This window comes from Coturnix japonica, chromosome 12 (genome assembly GCF_054131305.1).
Source record: "Coturnix japonica strain WE chromosome 12, WE-NBRP24, whole genome shotgun sequence".
NCBI classification, from domain to species: Eukaryota; Metazoa; Chordata; class Aves; order Galliformes; family Phasianidae; genus Coturnix; species Coturnix japonica.
Window position 1 is genome coordinate 10,049,646 of NC_140674.1, and position 19,241 is coordinate 10,068,886.

At 39.9% G+C, this 19,241-nt stretch overlaps 1 protein-coding gene across 4 annotated transcripts in view; it reads left to right on the forward strand.

Moving 5' to 3' along the window:
* The window catches only part of ZBTB38 (zinc finger and BTB domain containing 38), an 84,058-nt gene that overhangs the window by 31,152 nt on the left and 33,665 nt on the right, over positions 1-19,241 (forward strand). For 2 of the 4 annotated variants that reach the window (XM_085512943.1, XM_085512945.1), the window contains exons 1-4: positions 5,726-5,814; positions 11,162-11,254; positions 12,231-12,303; positions 17,784-17,889. The gene's annotated coding sequence lies outside the window, so the exon portion shown is untranslated. Of the gene's footprint in view, positions 1-3,555; positions 3,653-5,725; positions 5,815-11,161; positions 11,255-12,230; positions 12,304-17,783; positions 17,890-19,241 lie in introns of those variants that run through there. The other 2 variants (XR_014933188.1, XM_085512949.1) reach the window with 2 other exon arrangements.

Below are 19,241 nucleotides of genomic sequence, written 5' to 3' on the forward strand. Positions count from 1 at the left end.
CTAAGCAACCCTGAGAATGCAATGAGGAAGTGTCACGATATAGCACCTCATCTACACAATACGTGAGCTTCAGAATTCTTCCCTTAGAATGAAAATGGAGTTCAAAGAACCACAGAATATTGTAAGTATCTGAGGGACCCATAAGGATCGTGGAATCCAACAAGTGGCTCCACACTGGACCATCCAAAAATTAGACCATGTAACTGAGAGCACTGTGCAGATGCTTATTGAATTCCAGCAGCTCGGTGCCACGACCCTGGGGATCCTGTTCCATGCTCACCACCCTCTGGTGATGAAACTTTTCCTGCTCTCCTGTGCCTTTAAGAAACACTTTTATCTGGTTTTAGTTAAAGCATGTGGAAGATTATGTGCTATGGCTTCTGTCTTCACATAAACCTTATACTGCTTTGTGCCACAATCATGTAAAGGTAATCCTGTCCTACAATCAGCAACTAGATTTGTGTCCGAGACTTGCAGTTGGGTTCATTTCTCTCTCCTTTGTAAACAAAATGAGAATATCTCATTTTAAAAGATTATGTTATTGCATTGCAAATGCAGGTGTCATTCTGAACTGTACACATTCGCAGTGACTGTTCTGCAGTACCTTCAGCCATGTATGCGCATTCCTATCCCAGCTTTTAGCTTTGACATCAGCTTTTTAGCTGGAGCCTTGTTTCTTGAAAGGTTCCACGCTAAGGGCTTGAGGTGAATTTGCTGCTTATTGGCTACAATTGCTACCTGATGTGACACATACTTTTGATGTGTGAATCAGCTGACATGCTAACATACATTATTAAGTCTACCACAGAAACAGATTTACCGGAGTAGTGGCATGACTCATCTCTAATTATTACAAATATATTTCTTTGGCTGTTAACCCATGTTCCCTTTAGTGCTTGAGATGCCATCTGCTTGCTGAGATCCTTGTGCTAACAGATTCAGTCTGTAAGGTTTGAGCTGATAGAGAACTCACTTAGCTGTGTCATACTGCTTCAGCAGTTCTGCTCCAGAAGTCACTGCGGTTTGGGGCCAAGATCTTGGATTTATGCCACCTCTTGAAAAGATGAGTGCATATTGATCTGCTCAAATTTTAACCATTAAGTTGTACAGGTTTATCAGGGAAAATACAGATGATGTTTCATAAGAAGAAGAGGGACAGTGCTGTGGTTCCAGAAAACCAAACAAAGGCTGTTTTGAGCCAAGACGCATAAAGTGCCAAATCAAGTAAAATAAGATGTAAACAGTCTGACAGCCCCTGGTGCATTACAAATCTGAACTGTAAATATTGGTTGGATGGCAAGCATAATAATAGAATCTGGAAAGGAAGGACTTTTTACTTGACGTTTTAACTTGATGGTAATTGTATGTTGGAACATAAAGACAGAGAGGAAGAGAGGGAGGGAGAGGGAGAAAGGCAGAAGGAGGAACCAGTAACTCAGTCCTGCTCGCTGTCTGGGGAGCTGCATGGTGTATCCAAAGTGGTTCTAGGGTCCATTCAGTCCAACCTTCTACTTGAAGGAAGATTGTGACTTGTATTTCAGGTCAGCCTTGGCTTATTTGTCCTGCCCTTGACAGATTTTGACTCATTAGCACAGAAGAAAGAGATAGAAAAAATTCTGTTAATCTGCTGTCTTTGCTCTCTTCCTAACGTAGGCCATTGTATTATCACTTTATTCATCACAGAAACACTGATGGCTCATATTCAGCTCGGTGTCCACTGTGACAGCTACATCCTTCTCAGCGGGGCTGCTGCTCAGGCAGCCTGTATGGGTGCCTGATACGACTCAGTCCTACACACACACATTCTCACTCCCTGTTAAACTTCATTCAATTGCTGTTCACTCAATTTTTAAGTTTCCCAAAGTACTTTTAACTGCAGCTCCATCATTGGGTTTGAGAACTATCCTGTGCAGCTTAGTGCTGTCAGAAAATCTGATGTAGGCACATCCTGTGTCAGGATGCAAATTGCAATGAAGCTAATGAACAATACTGTCCCCACTACTGACCTAGGGCATTCTGCTTGCCACTGACCAGCAACTGAATATCACCTCACTGATTACTATCCTTTAAACCCAATGGTTCATCACATTTTCAACCTACCTAGAAGTTCATTCATCCTGGCAGTACACCTCACTCTATGCTTTAACCACTTTGCTTAATCCCCATTGCTCAAAATAGCAGCTTAGAGACTGTTCAGCCCTCTGAAAATATGTATGGATGAAAATATAAAGCACTAATTTGGATGCCCAGCATTTATCTTATACTATTGCTGCAGCGCTCATTACTCTCTTCCCTAAAGCTCTCATTAAGTACCCACCCTATTTCCCAAGAAATGTAGTAGTGCAGTGATTAATAAGGAAATAAATATTTGAGATAACAATTTGGTTGCTACAGTATCAAGACACAGAAAAGGCACCTTGCTCTTCATTTTGTTCCATTCAGTTCTATTCATCTGGTCAATTCTTGCTACACAGTTGTTGTTTTTTTAGGATATTTTATCTTCATTTCCGTAACCTTTCTGGGTTACTGAGTTTGTCTGTATTTTGAAGGGCATCGTCTTCATCCTAATGAGGAACATGAAAGAAAAAGAAAAGGAAGAGGAAAGGAAAAATGAAATAGGAAGCAATAGAAATAAAAGGGAAAAAAATGAAGAGGAAAAAGAAAATGAAAAAGAAAAAGGGAAAGAAAAAGAAGAAAGAAAAGGAAAAAAGAAAAGGAAAAGGGGGAAAAAAAGAGAAGGGAAGGGGAAGGGAAAGGAAATAGGGAAGGGAAAGAGAACAGGAAAGAAGAGGGGAAGGGAAGAAGAGAAAAACAAGCCAAAGTTAATCTTTTAATATGGCATAGTACTGCAACTTTCTTATGATACCCCAAAAACCGTGGCTTCCCTTCATTTTGATAATTCCAAACTGCCAAAGAAAACACCAAATTATGCATATTTTCTTGCCTTTTCCCACCTCCTTTCTGAAGAGAATCCCAGCTGTCTTTGGAGGATTTATACAAGGCGACATCCTAAAAGAATGTCTCAAGGAAGTATGAACTCTCTCAGCCATTTACCCACCTCCTCACACCATGGCTGCAAAGTCTTACCCCTGTGGGCAAGACTGAACTGCATTGCTAGATCTCTTGCTGGAGTTCACTCAACTCTGAGGACAGACCGTGGGAATGACATTCAGAAACAAAAGAATAGGCGACATTTTTATCATTGCTGGCATGGATATATCCATTGGACAATATCGGTTTGTCTTTTTTCTTTCTTCTGTCTGCAAGAGCTGATGTATTACAGCAGCTGCAGATTTGTGGGGGAACAGACGGGTTCCCGTCCAATTTTCTTAGATCCTTCATGGAAGCCATGTCCAAAATGCTCTGATGTGTATCTTGTGAGATATTTGGGGGGAAACTTCCTGGACTGTATTAAAAAGACAACAGGATGATGGCTATTTCAAATGGCAAGGCTGTTTCATCAGTGCTTTGCTGAGATACACATTAAAAACACCCTCAGCAGAACTGTATGTTGCTGTTCCAAAGTGAGTTGGTGCCCGGTTTTTCCTGCTACAGCTGGGGTAGAGCAGCAAGAATGAAGGAAGAAAAGGGATGGGAAGAGGACGCAAAGATGGAGAAGAAGCCCAGAAAGCTGGAAGGGAACACTGCAAATGTAAGTGTAGGCCTGGTGGCTTCTGCTTCTAAAATGAACACTAACCCAGTTCCATAGATGTATTTTGACACAGCCCCACATTAAGACTATTTAAAACATAACTTCTGAATGTCCAAGAAGATACAGAAGTACTTTGTTTACTGGAAAATAATACAGTAAATACTCTGCTGACAGAAAAAGATCTTACAGGTTAATTAACGTGTATTATGTGCATCTAATACACACATGCAGTGAAGTCCAGTGAGTGTTTGGAATTCTTCCTTGCTCTGCTGGAGTTCTTTATAGGGTTGGGTCTACATTTTTTTTTGCGCAGTGCTGTTTCAGCTTTGAAAGTTAACAATCCACTTGGCAATTTGAGCAGGAAAGATAAACTATCTTGCATATAAAAAAATCCTGTTAGTCCTAACTGCTGTTGTAACAGTAACATACTTTGCACACGCAGATATCTGGCTTTTCTGGTTTAAAACGTGAGTGCAAGGGAGTGGCTGCAGTTCATTAAACATCACAGGTATCATAATAGCAAAAAGAACACAAAGGCCTCGTGATGTGACTCACAGTTGTGGTGTGGCTGCTTCCTTCTCTGGGTCAGACCTGTGCGTGGTAAGAAATCTCTGAGCATTCTGTGAGAGCCGTACGACTGAGCCATGGGCTGTGCCTGTTGAAAGTGCACCAAATTAACTGCAAGCTCCAGTAGCACCCGGTTAGCTTCAACTAATTTATATAAATGATTGATTTCAGTGATACCAAGGATTAGTCCTTCAGGCTGATTCAAATCACAGTATTCATCTCTGTGCAGTAGCTTTCAGTATAGAAATGTAGTTCCTAAGTCAATATTTTACTTGTGTCTTGTCTAAAATGAAAAAGTTGCTCTCGCTGCAGACTGAGCATAGTGTTATAAATAAACTGCTGGGTTCATTCTGCAGTCATACAGTCACCACGGTTGCAATTTCTTTATCCTTATCCTGATAGACTCTTAGGTCAAAAGAATCTCCTGGTCTGTAAACAGTTTGAACACAGGATGTAATACAGTATTTGTGCTTGTGTTTGAGTTGTTCTGAGATAGGTTTGAGTTGTGCAATTTCTATTTTTCTTCCTATTCCCTGCAGCACCTGCCAAAACATTGCCTTTTTTTTTTCTTTAAATAAACAGTTCATAAAATCCCATAGCTTTTATGAAATTCTAACATCAGAGTTTTAATAACTTGGTGTATATAAAACTATCAATATCAATATCTTATCAACTTGGTGAATATAAAACTATCGATATCAATATCTTATCAAAAGGTTTGGGGTTTTTGTTTTTGACACAAGAACTGCAAGAACAGAAATATAGATTTATTTTATTAGTTAGAATTTCAGAAAATTACAAATAAAATCTATAATAAGGCCTGAGTTGTTTCCCTGTTGGGTTTTAGTTCTTGAGCAGTAAACAGAAACTCATAACAAAACCAGCCAGTTACTGCTCTGTTTGTAGTTTGTCCATTTCTCACTATGTAAAGAAAAATTTGCAAACTTTCAAGTCAATTAAACTTGCTGTGCTAAATTATCTCTAAGCCAATCTTCTCTAAGCCATTCTATGCATTAACACCTCCCAGAACATTTCTTCTTACCCTTTTCCCGTACCTTTCTTCAATGAGTTCCAGCCTTTGATTATAGGCTCCTATGGCAGTTCTGCAGCTACTAGCTGTGCTGTGCTCACTTTCCCAAGGAAAGTATTCCAGTATTACCATTTCTGTGATATTTACGTATCTTTTCTTAGATTTTTTAATTTATCTGTTAATGTCCTTGTCTGAAGAAATCAGCGTTGTGGAGTGAAAAGAAGGGAAAAAAGACTCAAAACGTGGTTGTCCACGCATATAAACTTATCGGTGTTCATTGTTCCGTTCCAGCGATTGCAGGAAGTAACCCACCAGCAATTAAATGCCAGATGTCAGAGCCTTACTGTTTTAGAAATTACATCGGTTTCGGTGATATGATGAATTAAATTCTCTTGTTTTTCAAATTTGACCTTATTACTTTAATGATGTTGAAATTCTTTTTTTTTTTTTCTTTTTTTTTTTTTCTTTTTCCTCCAGAATCTGCCTAGCAACAAAAGATGCTCTCTCGCCCTCTAGTGGAGGATAATAACATCGTTGCTTTTCTTTTGAATCTCTAAACCATCAGGTAATGCAATCAGAGGCTGGAACCTTTTCTCAACAAGAATATGTGATAATTTGCTTACCGTATGGCATACATGTAATATGAATACTATTGTAATGGGATATTAATGTTTTTTTCTGCAAGTGCACTGTTTTTAAAGTGATCCTAAATGACATGAATTCAATAGCTAGACACACGTTTAAATAACAAAAAAGGCCCAGCAGCTGAGATTCTAAAGAAGTCCTAATCACAGAAGTAATATACAGCATGCTTTTTTTCTGCTGATTTGTTTCAGTCTCCACATAAATAATTGTTTTAAGAACACCATAAAAATCTTCCCAGCAATCTACATGTAAGTGCAAACTGCTCATGGAAGTAGTGATTCACAGGACTAAGTCTATAACTCTATAATCTGACTGGAAATATGCATGCAGTTAACTTCACAGCATACATGCATCTCACAGGGAGAGGTGCTTTCTGCACCTGCATTGCTGCTTTGCACCAAGTGTGTCACTGTCAGCACTTTTAATTCATATTAAATTTGGTTTGTGTGTTGTTTCTGGTTCCTTGCCACATGAAAGAGTAACAAAGCTACTTAGCAGCAGCTGGGTGACAGTTCTGGGTTGCCACTGTCTCATTCAAGCAGAAGGCTCTGAAGATGTGAACTGGGGGAGCGTTGTCTCTCCCTCTGTAAGCAGACATCAGGTTCACGACCTCCTGAGGAACCTGAACATCCGTATGTCTACTGGTCTAGATGAGATGCATCCCAGTGTCCTGAGGGAACTGGCTGACGTAGTTGCCAAGCTACTCTTGAGGATATTTGAAAAGTCATAGCTGCTGTCTCTGGTGACTGGAAAAGAGGCAACATGGCACCCATTTTTAAGAAGGTTAGAAAGGATGACCCAGGGAGCTACCGACCTGTTAGCCTCTCCTCATCGCTGGGGAAGATCACAGAGCACATCTTCCTGAAAGCTATGCAAAGGCATATGGACGAGAGGGAGGTGATATGGGATAACCAACACGGCTTCACCATGGGCAAGTCCTACTCAACCAACCTTGTTGGTTTTTATGATGTCATAAACGTGTCAGTGGACAAGGGAAGAGTCACTGATGTCATCAGTCCAAACTTCAGTAAGGCCTCTGACACTGTCCCCCACAGCATCCATCTCTCCAAATTGGAAAGGTTTGGATTTGATGGGTTCAGTGGCTGGGGAACTGGTGAGATTTTATCCAGAGAGTGGTGATCAACGGCTTGGTGTCCAGGTGGAGATAGGTGACGAGTGGTGTCCCTCAGGGGTCAGCAGTGGGACCAGGGCTCTTTAACATCATCAGCAACATCAACAGTGGGATTGAGTGCACCCTCCACAAGTCTGCAGATGACACCAAGCTGTGTGGTGCAGCTTACACATTCAAGGGACAGGATGGCATCCAGAGAAACCTAGACAGGCTCGAGCAGTGGGCCCATGTGAACCCATGAGGTTCAATAAATACAAGTTTTGCACCGGGATCATGGCAACTCCCTCTACCACAGAGTCATAGAATCAAAGAATCACCAAGGTTGGAAAAGACCACTAAGATCATCCAGTTCAACTGTCCACTTATTGCCAATATTTCCCACTAAACCATGTCCCTGGTACATCTAAATGTTCCTTGAACAGCCCCATGGACGGTGACTCCACCACCTCCCTGGGCAGCCCATTCCAGCACCCAGCCACTCTCTCAGAGAGGTATTTCCTAACTTAAACCATTGATAAGTTTTGAGTCTGTATTTAATATGGAGCACAAATTTCATTTTAATACAGTCATCGTAGCTGCCAAGAAAGGAAATTATTGTTAACATTTCTCATTTTCACTTTAGGAGCACTGACACTCTTCTGTTCCAGCCACTTTTTGTTCATGAGCTGTAAAGGCTCCTCACCAAATTACGTGTTCCTAACTTGGGGTTAATTTATTTTCTCAGGTGCACTGACTTTCTTTCAGGCTCAGGCAGCACATTCCTGCTTCTGGAGATCTACTTTAAGAAGGCACAGTGTTACAGACATGTTGCTCATGTCATTTGTCACCTGACAGCACCCTGAGTTTGTATTTACGATTTATTTATTAACAGGAACGTAACAGAAATGTAACGAGAATCTAGAATTAGTATTATTGAGGTTGTCTGGAAGGAACAGCCACATGTTCACGCCCACAAGACCAGTACGGCTCCTTCAATTTGCCTCCTCTCCTTCCTCTGCTGCCCACAGCGGCTCTGCTCCCCTTGTAGCCGTGCTGAGAGAGCGAGGGCTTGTCTTGCTCCCAGCACACACAGAACTGCCCAAAGCAGATAGAGCAGACATTCAGAGCAGCGGAACGCCCGTCAGCGCTGACTGCGGCCTCCCTTCACCGCAACCGGAGCTGCTGCGCCCCGCCCTCGCGGCCGCGACATGGCGGCGGGGGAGGCCGGCGGGTCGGGCTGTGAGGGGGCAGCGCTGCGGGACGGCCGGGATGGAGCCGTGGCTTTGCGAGCACGCAGTGGAGCAGCGGGCCGTACTCCAATGGGACGCCATGGTCCCTAGCCTGAATCATTTAGTAACGAGTCCCAGGTTTTTAGTGCTTCTTTTGAGCAAAACCCCTCTGAAAATGATGCTACTTCAGAAGCGGCAAGGTATTAAATGCGATGTTTTAAATTTTCTAGGCCGTTGTTGCAAATGTCTCTGTCCTTGGAATTCTATACAGGGTTGTTGCACTGAGCAACAGCTGCTAACACTTACTGAGTAACTTCTGTAGACACAAGTGGTAGTGCTTTGCAGATCCCTGCAAACATATTGTTGCACAAACAATACCATGTACGTCACAGAGAAGGCAGCAGGCACGCTCAGAGCAGACTGCTGAGAAAACTGGAAATAATGAGCTGGTTCTCTGTTCCCATTTTGGTGACTTTTTGACCCAAAGAGCGGGCAGTGCTTGATAGGCAGGTAACATGATAATCTGGGGCCTCTGAAGGGGTTACAAGCAGTGTGCTGTAAGCCCAGGAACCTCTGGTTCTTCCCATCAGTCTTAGGAAGCTATCCGTGGTTTCAGTACTCTCTGAAATACACCTGGCAGCTGTTAGATGAACGGGTTCCTCACTGTCACCTGCTTTATGCTGGCAGTATAGAATACAGCACAGGCAGTGTGTGCATTTGACCTTTATGTTGAAATTAAATGGCCCCAATCTTGCTCCCTGCAGTTCTTCTGAGGACATGGGAAAGCTGCTGGGGTCTCAACACTGACTTCATCCTCACTTTTTAAGAAAAAAATTAAAATAAAATGTGGGTTTACCGGTACAAATTCTAAACGATGGGGTCTTCATTTTCAGCAACAGTACAGAACCAAATGTAATCTCACTGCCAACTGCATAGCTTCCCTACCACTTGTAGGATCAGAATTGAGCCCCTTGGCCTGGTTCTGCCAGAAGCTCTCAGCAGTTCAGATAACTGTTGTCACCATATCATTTGTCAGACCAGGGTTTTGCCTTACACAAGATCAGTAAGGAAATTCATCAGCTGATTGCCAAGTCGTGCTTTCTGTGGGAGAGCACAATGAAAGCAAACAGCTAATAAATCTTTCAAACATTAAATTATTTTAACTAATTTCACCCTTGGTTTCATTTGCCACTTACCGAAGTTCACTTAGAAACGAAAACAAATCTCCTACCCATCGACAGAAAATACTTTATGAAATGCTTTATTTATAGTAAATAACTGGATAAATTGGAAAGAAGCCTGGATTCATGTATATGCTAATAAATACCCAGTAAGTCCTCAGGAAAGACAGGTTTTGTTATTGTCTATCGTATAGTCTGCAGCCAGTTAAGGCATGACACTCGTCCAGTGTGTGCTCTTTGGGCCCTAATGATGCAGAATATTTTTTTCTGGATATTTTTGTTTGTTATGTTTAGAGAGCCAAGTCTGCATGTTAAGTTGCTGGCTGTTTCAGGTCTCTTGTTTTGGGGAGTTACGAGCTTTAAATTTCTGTGTAGTTCTTTCTGAACTTCAGGCTGCATTAAGATGTATCAGTTTTAATGCCTAAAAATTGAGGTGCTAATGACTTTGGGTGCTTTGTTAGCTGTAGTGTGTTCACATTTTTCACCACGTGTGTGTTTTTAGTGCAGCTAATAACTTACTTTCTTACAGTTAGCTGGAGTGGCCTGCAGCTGCTGCACCGCGATCTGTGGGTGTTCAGGCTCTGACAGCAGCCTGGCTGTGCTGTAGCCTTGAGGCTATGCGGTGTGTGCAGACGTTTTCTACCATAGTTAGCTGGCTCTGATAGCATCACATTAGTCAGAACAATGAGGAGGCCTGAAGAAAAGCTAAAATTGAAGCTTTAAGGATCTGACTCATTCAGTTTCTGGCACAAGGAGGTGCAAATTGCACTTCCTGAGTTTGCAGCACACCTAGCAAACCTCAATTGCATACCAAATACACTGCTTTGAAAAGGCCTGTTTGCTGCCTCAGTGTGTGCCCATCTTAACTCACATGTTGTTGCTTCCTATTACTAATTTTAATGTCTGTAGCGGCTGCTTGGAGGATCTTGCTGAAAGGCAGCTTCATGGTGTCACACTTCTCACCAGCACTGCAGTCTTTACTCACTGCCACTCATAGCAGGCATTTTGAAATAACAGCATCCTGACGATCAGTTGAACAAGAGCATGACAGACATAGGACCCCCATCATCTCTGCCCTTACCTTGTTGATAGGTAGGGTACTAATAATTGCACACCTAGCTCGTGTTGCATTGTTTTTTTTCTTTAAAGTAGTAACAAACTTGTTCCTGAGATATCTTTAGAACTGGAAATCTGTTCCATCAATCGAAATAATTTTATTACCCTAATTCACTGTAATGTCAAAGAGTACCCAAACCTGACCAGAGTTCTGGTGTCTGGCTGAAAGCATGATGCAGCCCCTTCCAGGCCACAAGGACAGTGTGAGAAATGTCAGCAACATGCACTGTGCTGTAGCAGTGTAAGTTAGATTCAGCTTTTGTTGTGCATACAGATAGCCACAAGATATGCTTAGTTAGAGGAACCAGCAAAAGGAAATTTTGTTTGCAAATTTCTGGTAGGTAGTGCAAAGGAGCAGCTTTCTAGGGCAACTTGGAGAAGATGGCATGCATGTCTTACACAGTGCCCTTGTGCTGTACACAAAATGTTCTGGGCCAGATATCCCTGTTAGTTGGATGCTGTCTTCTGTACTGAGTGCACAGTTGCCACTGGCAGTGAACATGAACAAAGCAGGGCAGCTGGCTTTTCAGGACTTTCATAGACATCTACTTCATTGTCAATCTATGACTTGACATTAAGTTTGTCAATAATGTATAAAGATTCTAAGGCTGATTCATGTACGTCTTCCAGGCCATTTATATTTTTCTGCCACATCCATCCTGTGTGCATTTGAAATTCTGGAAATTGATGATGAGAATCCCAGGGAGGAATTTTTCATTAAAGGTGAGTTAATTCTTCAGTTTTCTTGCTATTTGTATGTCTTTATTTCTACATCACTTGGAAGGTGTTCTTCCCTGGGGAAAAAACAAACAAACAAACAAACAGTAGCAAAGATCCAATCTCAGATATGATGCAAAGAGCTGACTAATAAGAATGGATAGTGCTGATTCCAGAGGTGTGCTTGCTCAATCACATCTTTCATCTTCCTTATCTATGTGTACCTTACTGAATGCTGTGACATTGTAAAAATCACTCAACCTCTTTCCCACTGGGTATTCTTTTCCCTATATTGTCTCACATTATTTAATATTGTGTTATGAAAGATGGTTTGTTTCTAAACATTTTTGTGCTTTTCTAAGAAAATTTTGAACAAGTTTTGAAGATTTGTCTTTGAGCTAGTGAAGCTTGAGACAGATATTCATGCCATTAAAAATACTGACAGAAAAAGAATGCTTTTTTTGTGTTCTATCTGGTAGAATAAGGATTTTTATACAATTTTCAGTCAGGAATCCAAGCAAACATATTGGAAACCCAAAGACTATTGAGATACTGATAGTTTCCTTCCCAAATACTGCTAAAAATTGGACAATGAATGTATGTGTTCTTTTCACTGGAAGTGTATCAGAGCAGCACAGTTGTGTGCAATATGCCCCAGCTACTAGCAGGGATTCTCATTAACACAGTAATCCAGAGCATTACATTTTAAGTAAGAGCATCTGAGTTTTGTTACTACTTCTATGAAATACCAAACAAGGACAGTAACTCTATGATAGTTATGAGGTTATCAGATTAATAAAAATGATTGGATCTATTTATTGCTATTATTGTTCTGATATTGTTTTAGGTTTTGTAAAGACATTGTAAAGGCCTAGAGAAGGGCCTGCATTCTAAACATGTAAAGATATGCTACGCATTTTGTTTTTTTTAAGTAACATTTATTTTAGCTTCTCTTTAGTTTCCTTTTCTCCTTCTCTTACAGTGAGCAGTATATTAAGAGAAAGACAGAGACATAAGTACGAAGTACCTCAGTTTCAACAAAGGCAAAATACAAGGTAGGGTAATTTTTCTCAATGTGCAATCAAATTACATAACATTTCTGTAATTATGAGATCAGAGCGATTGTACTGCTGAAATAGATATTACCTCTTTAAAAAAAAAAAAACAGCAACGCAAAATTAAATCATCTATTCCGAGTAAAAGCCTCTACATGAAACTTTTAAATGTACAGAGATGAATTTAAGACTACAGTTTGTGTGTCACTGTCTGAACAAAAAGAGCCATTAACCTGCAGCTTCAAAAGTATAGGAACTTACCAGTTTATTCTTCTTGGTAGTAAGAAAAAGATGAGAAATGTACTTCTACACTTTAATGGTGTGGGCTGCATTTGAAAATTACTTTTTAAATTCTTGAATGAGTTTGCTCCCCAAGATTTGATTACATACTTGTCTTTATATATTGCCCTGGTAGGTTAATAATTATCAAATCTTCCCATTACTAATTTCAGAAGTTTTTCATGCTCACAATTTAAATTCACTGTGTCCCTGTACTCTTTTTTTGTTTTTTAATTGTGAAAGTTCTCCAAATAATATTCATAAGTTTTGGAATAGATTATTTGTTCAAAACTGAGATACTTTTGAATGTGACTTATCCTAGTAAATGTTACCTTTAGTTTGGAACATTCGTTCTCATAAGTCCAGGTTAAGCTGGGACATAAAACTCGGCGTGAATTCCTGAAATTCCATCTCAGCCCAGTCCTGTTGTTCTGTCCTGTCCCGCTGCCACCATCGATAAACACTTTTGCATCAGTGAAAGACAGGCCGTTACTTTAGCAGGAAGTATGCATGTACACCTATTTATAAGTGTATTTGTATTTGAATATACATATATATACGTCAGCATATATGTATACATACACATGTCCCACAGTTGAAGAGGTTTACTTCTATTGATAGTCAGATTATAAACTCCAAATGAAATCTGAGATGCTTGTGAAGTTTAGCTTCACGTATAGTGAACACTGCTCATGCAGTGGGTTTCACTTTCTATCTAATTGTGTCTTGACAATTTGAAGGTGTTGAAAGATTGGAAAATCTGCACGTTGAAGACTTTTATTCTTGACCAGGTTCAATAGAACACACAGGAAAATACATAAACAAGGAAAGTGCTTCATTTATGGCAAAGAGCTACAGAAAATTTCCCAGCAAACCAGAAATTTTCCTAGAATAATTTATTAAGGTTTCTTAGAAAAACATAATTATGGCATTGGGTGGTATGCAATCTAGACATTACAGGATGTAAAGGAATTATAATGGTGGAGCCCATGAAGCGTTAGTTAGAGAAACTGCTAAATTAGAGTAATCTATCTCTTGGTGTCTGCTGGGATGATCCCAATATTGCTCTGGGTATTCTGTGAGTTTAATAGTCTACTGAATAAGGACAAATCAAAGGTCGCTTAAAACTTTTGACCAGCTGGATGTATTGTGCTCCGTGCACCCCAAAATGTGATTTGCCCTCTTGGCTGCCAGGACACACCGGCTTGTGTTAAGCCTACTGTCAACCAGCACCCCTCAGTCCTTGGGAATAACTGATAATTTCCTCTTAATGATCCTTCTGTTTTTGTATTCTGCCTCCTACTAGCCGCCTTACACCTGAGCACAGAGCTGAAGTTCCCATTAAGAGCCAGATAGTATTATTGAAGGCTGTGTACAGCTGCTGCTTGCAGTGGGCTTGAAGCTGTACATGAGTGTGTTGGAGGAGGAGGCTGACATGAACAGACCCTGCAGTTCCATTACAAGAGCTGTGAAAATTCATAAACTGAAATTTTACAATACGCCTGCGTATTCATCTATATGAGCACACAGATCTAAACTGCAGATAAGAAACTTAAACTACTGTTTCATTTTGCCTATACATAGGAAAGGACCAACTGATGAGCAAATGACTAAGCAAAGCATATATAGAGTTATTTATGCATATAAAGTTGACTTTCTAGTGCCCCTGATAACCACAGGAAGCAGTGGCTTAATTTTACAGTCTATTCTTCCTATTCTAGCAAGAGCAATAGAAGCTTTCTGCATACTTAGTCTATACTTTAAATGAGATCATTCCTCTATGCAGTAAATGGAAGATGGAGTGCCTGCTGTGTATATATATACGTATATATTTATTGGTTTCCCTCAATGCAAAAAGCAAGGACTTCTGCAATGTCTGTCCCCACTATATTTATAAAAATAAATTTCCTGTACTGTGTGTTTTCACCCAAACTTTTTGCAGCGCATGTAGAACATTTCACAGCATGTTTACATTATCTCCATGTTCTCAAAGATCACATGTATTGTGGAGATTACATTACCTTCTTGCACCATGCCCATTCAGTACGGAGCTGCTGACTGTGCCCCATCCCTATATTTACCGTACATATACAGAAGTATTCTGCTACTGACTAATTATGTAAAATCTAGCTACATGGTTTTATCAGCTCAGAAATTATACCTAGTACCTTTGTTTGTTATCTTACAAAGGACAGCAGTCTGTCTTTACATGTAATAAAGATTAGGCCGCTGTGTTCTCAGAAGCAGCTGTGTTAGCCAGGAAACATGTTTGTGGTATCTTATGGCTGACACTTCAGCAGCATCAAGCTATGAGCAAAATGAAAGCATGTGCACAGTTACTGTCAGACTTCTGAAAGCAGACTCTCAGGTTATCTTACTGCTTTGGGAATGCTTAAACTGTATTTGTGTGCCTAAGTTCTAGCTTAACGGATGCTCTCATAGGAAAAGCTGACACTGATTGTTTGCAGTGATGCTTCTGAAATGCTTCTTTTGGTTGGTCTTGTATTTTCAAGTATTAATTTCAGTCTTCTTCAGTCATGAGTAAATACAAGAAGCATTCAGTGAAGATGTCTGAAAATCAAGCACAAAATTAACTACAGATTATCTCAAGGACATCCATTTTGTAAGTTAAAACACTTCAGCACCTGCATTTAAATAAAAATAAGAAAACACCGGGGGAGGCACTGAAAATACCAGAAATACAAGACCCATCCCAAGACAGCTAATCATCAACAGAGGACAGATGCTTACAGCAGAATACTTTCAAAGACTTACTGCATATTTTTCCCACGTGTTATATTTTTATATTGATAAGAAAAACAGTGTCCAGTTTGCAAAATTGGCAGTTTGTCTTTAAGTTAAAAATCACACCCTGCTGACAAAAATAAATTAACATAAAAAATCATAAACATTCAGAAATACCAACTACTTGGATGTTGTAAAGCCAGCAAACATTCAGGGTAGTTTATGTCATACTCAGTGCTAGATAAATACTATAATGAATATACCTTAGTTATTTAGTAAATGCAGTACTTCTGAAAGATTCTAGAGTTATGGTTTTGGAGACCAATATATTTTAGCTATTTGGGTTATTGTATTTCAGGCTTATTTCACTCCAGCACTGGTTTTGGCTGGCATAGATGTAATTTTCATCACAGGAGTCTGTAAGGTGCTGTGCTTTGGATTTGTGACCAAAACAATGTTGGCAACAAAGAAGCATTCTAGTTAGTGCTGAACTGGGCTTACAATGTCAAAGTCTTTCCTGATTCTCACTCTGCCCTGCTGGTGAGGAACCTGGGGAATAGCCAGGACAGCTGATCCCAACTGACCAAAAAAGATGTTCTGTACTATATGATATTGTGCTCAGCAATAAAAGCTGGGGAATTAAAATGGGGGAATGGGAGGACAATATACTTTACAGGTTCTGCTGTGATGCTCTTCTAACCATGAGAACCAATACAGCAAATTTAAAGGTTTCAGTAAAATCAGATAAAAAATGTGTGCAGCCAAAGACCTCTTATTGTGAGTAGCTGTTAACTGTGCTTGTGGTTAGGGGGAGAAATAGCATCAAACTCACTGTGCAAAGTATGATATCTTTGTTTTGTTTTCTTTTACTGGACCTGGAAGCTGGCTTTACAAATCATGAGTACAGTAATTCATCAGAAGGAAAATACTCTGTATTACCACATATAGAAAATGTAGTAAAACAATCCCTTCATACAGTTGATTTCATTTTTGTTATTTCAAATGCATTGCTAATACAAAAAGTAGTCTGAAAACACTATGAAATGAAGAGTCATTCAGTATTTTCTCATGTGCCATAAAATCCTCTGCTGTTCCACGTCTGTGACTGGTGCCGTCTGTTACACAGTACAAGCACTTGAAGGAGAACTCCACATTTTGTAGTTTAGAAGATCTTTGGGGTACAGGGTGCAAGTGGGAAGAGAACTGTGCCTTTGATGGTACTTGACCAGTGTCTTGATTGTGCAGTCCTTTGCAATATTCAGTGATTACTCAGTGAAACACTACGTCATCACTAGTGCCTGTGTTATTACAAAGCCTAAAGCTGTCTGTTACTAAGGGAAGGCATACAAGAAAGACCAGAAGACATAATAAAAAAAGAACCTTCTTACCTAAATGTACCGGAAACCTTTGCTAGGATTGTTGGAATTTGTTTTAATTTGTTTGCTGGGATTGTTTTAATTTTAGTTTGTTCAGTCATCACTTAATTATGCTTTTTCTGCAGAAAAGGAAAACATGCTGGCCACTTAAACAGCTCAAATAAAAGGGTCATAAAAACTATCATTATTCTTGGACTACAAATGAGTTTCAATCTTCTACTACTTTTTTATAATAATAGTTGTTGGAAGATATCCTGATAATACTGTTTTAAATTTATCAGCCTTTTTTTTGTTCTGTTGTTTCATAATGCTTCAGTTTTGTGGTTCACAGTCTGCAAAACAAAGATCTGCAAACCAGTAGGCAAAGGCTTAATTCATTTACTGACCACATCACAATAATGACAGAGCAACTGTTCATTTTACTGTTAGGTGGCTGATCCCAGGTGTCAAACTCTTGCTCTTCCACCTCAAAAAATAAACTCATGCCAGCACTGAAAAACAAGCAAGAAAGCCTCAGATACTGCTGCACAAAGTGTTACCGTGATATTGGCTGGAACTTGAGGGAAGCTGAACTGGTTAACAGCTTTCAGATTCTTGTTACTATGACTGTGCATTTATTTAACTCACTATGAACCAAGATCAGGTGGAGGACTGAGTATGAGAAGGCATGTGAAAATGCTGTAGATCTGTCAAAAGGGAACTAAAATAGAGTTTTATTTTAAAATAAATGAAAGCTTTATTTCACTGGCTTGTAGGAAAAGTGATGGTTATAGAGAATAGAGGAGAATGTAGCTGCAGGCAACTGTACTTAGATGGGTAAATAAAATGAGCTGGGATCCAGCTTTTCCAAATGTAAAGTCAACTTGCAGTGGTATCAGAATTGCTTTCAGTGTTTGTAAAAATATACATTATTTGGTGTTTGAGAAAGGACCATTTCATTTAGAACAAGGAAGTTTTATGAAGGTTTTAGTGAACTGCAATCATTTTGTGATCGTGTCAGTTTTATAGCTGAATTCTAAAATCCTTCAAAATGAACAGTGAAAATTGTTATTTATTTATTTGTTTGTACAAATTCTTCAGGTGCAGATATACTGGCTTGTTGTATCAAGTGATTCCAACTGCTGAGAAATTACTGTGATGCTCTGTTTAACCGGTTTAAAGAATGGTGTCTTCAACATCACAAAAGGTAAGGGAACATTGCTAAGGAAGTCTAGGCTATAATGTATGCTAGCCTGCACAGGTAAGCATGGGTAATGATGACAGCTTTGTTTTGGCATATGCTAAGAAATTACTAACAATTCAATAGTCTGGATGTTTTTTCTGCCAATGGACAGAGTCAGCAGGAAGGACACAGACAGCAAGTTAAAGAAGTGAGTCTCCTTACATTTGAAGTATTAAATAGTGCATGAAATGATACACCAAGAATAAAACAAAAGAGGCAGCGCACCTAACCATTACTACATAAGATTAACTACAGTGATTAATAAAGATGCATCACCAATTGCCCTAACCTCTACCTTCATCCAGATCTGCAGTTGCTGGGATCCCCAGTTGCAGTGATGATTTGTGGAACTTTTCCTGACAACTGGGAGATCCTCCACTGTCTTAGAAATAAGAGCTAATCAAACATCCGTGGCTCTTGGCCTTGTGGCAGACCGATTCATTCAAATGAGAAATGAGATTTTTCAGCAGCATGTGTTTTTTTGTTATTTGTTGGTAGAAGAAGGGGGAGTTTGCAGAACATCAGATGGATCCTATTGTTACCTACAAATGGATGGCAATGGAAAAGTGGTAAAACAAATAATAAAAGAAGTGAGAAAGCTAGCGCATGTACTTACCCAGATGTGGAAAGTTTGGGAACTGGATGTGTCTTCATGGCTGCCAGGGGGCCATGGGTTAAGCATGCACTTTGCTTTCTTCTTTGCACAGCCACTGTTTTTATTTTTGTTTGATGTTTAATTCCCTGTTTTATGCAACTAATTAGACATGTTTTAAAAGGAATGTAAATCATAGCCATGACTAACGGGTAGAAGTTAACTGAGGCACAAAAAAAGAGACCTTTTTGTCTCATGCCTATGTCTAAGATTATATTTAACAGGATATACTGTGAAGACTGTGCTTTATCTAGGCTGAAGGACCGATAGAGGTAGTAAAGCCTGAAAAAAAGGCCTTGTTGCAAGGCCATGACACCAGACATCTGACCTTGTTGAGAAATATGTGGTTAAAGCCCACATATTTCCATTCCACATAAAGACAGAAAGAAAAACTCCTTTGGTTCTTCCTAGAGCCCTAGCCAGGCCTTGGATGGAATCAGATGTTTCTGCACTTGAAATTATGTAACCTTGTTTATTCAACTGTATAAAAGGTGGACCCCCTTGCAGGGACTTTGGAGTCCTCACCTCAAATGAATGCACTGTGTTAGGACCTCCCAGCTGTAAGGAAAGGTTCTACAAGTCTGTGCTGCAACTGGGGCTCCACAGCAACTGCAGATCTGGGTGGTGAAGTATCAGGGCAGGTGGTGATGCATCTTTCTTTGTC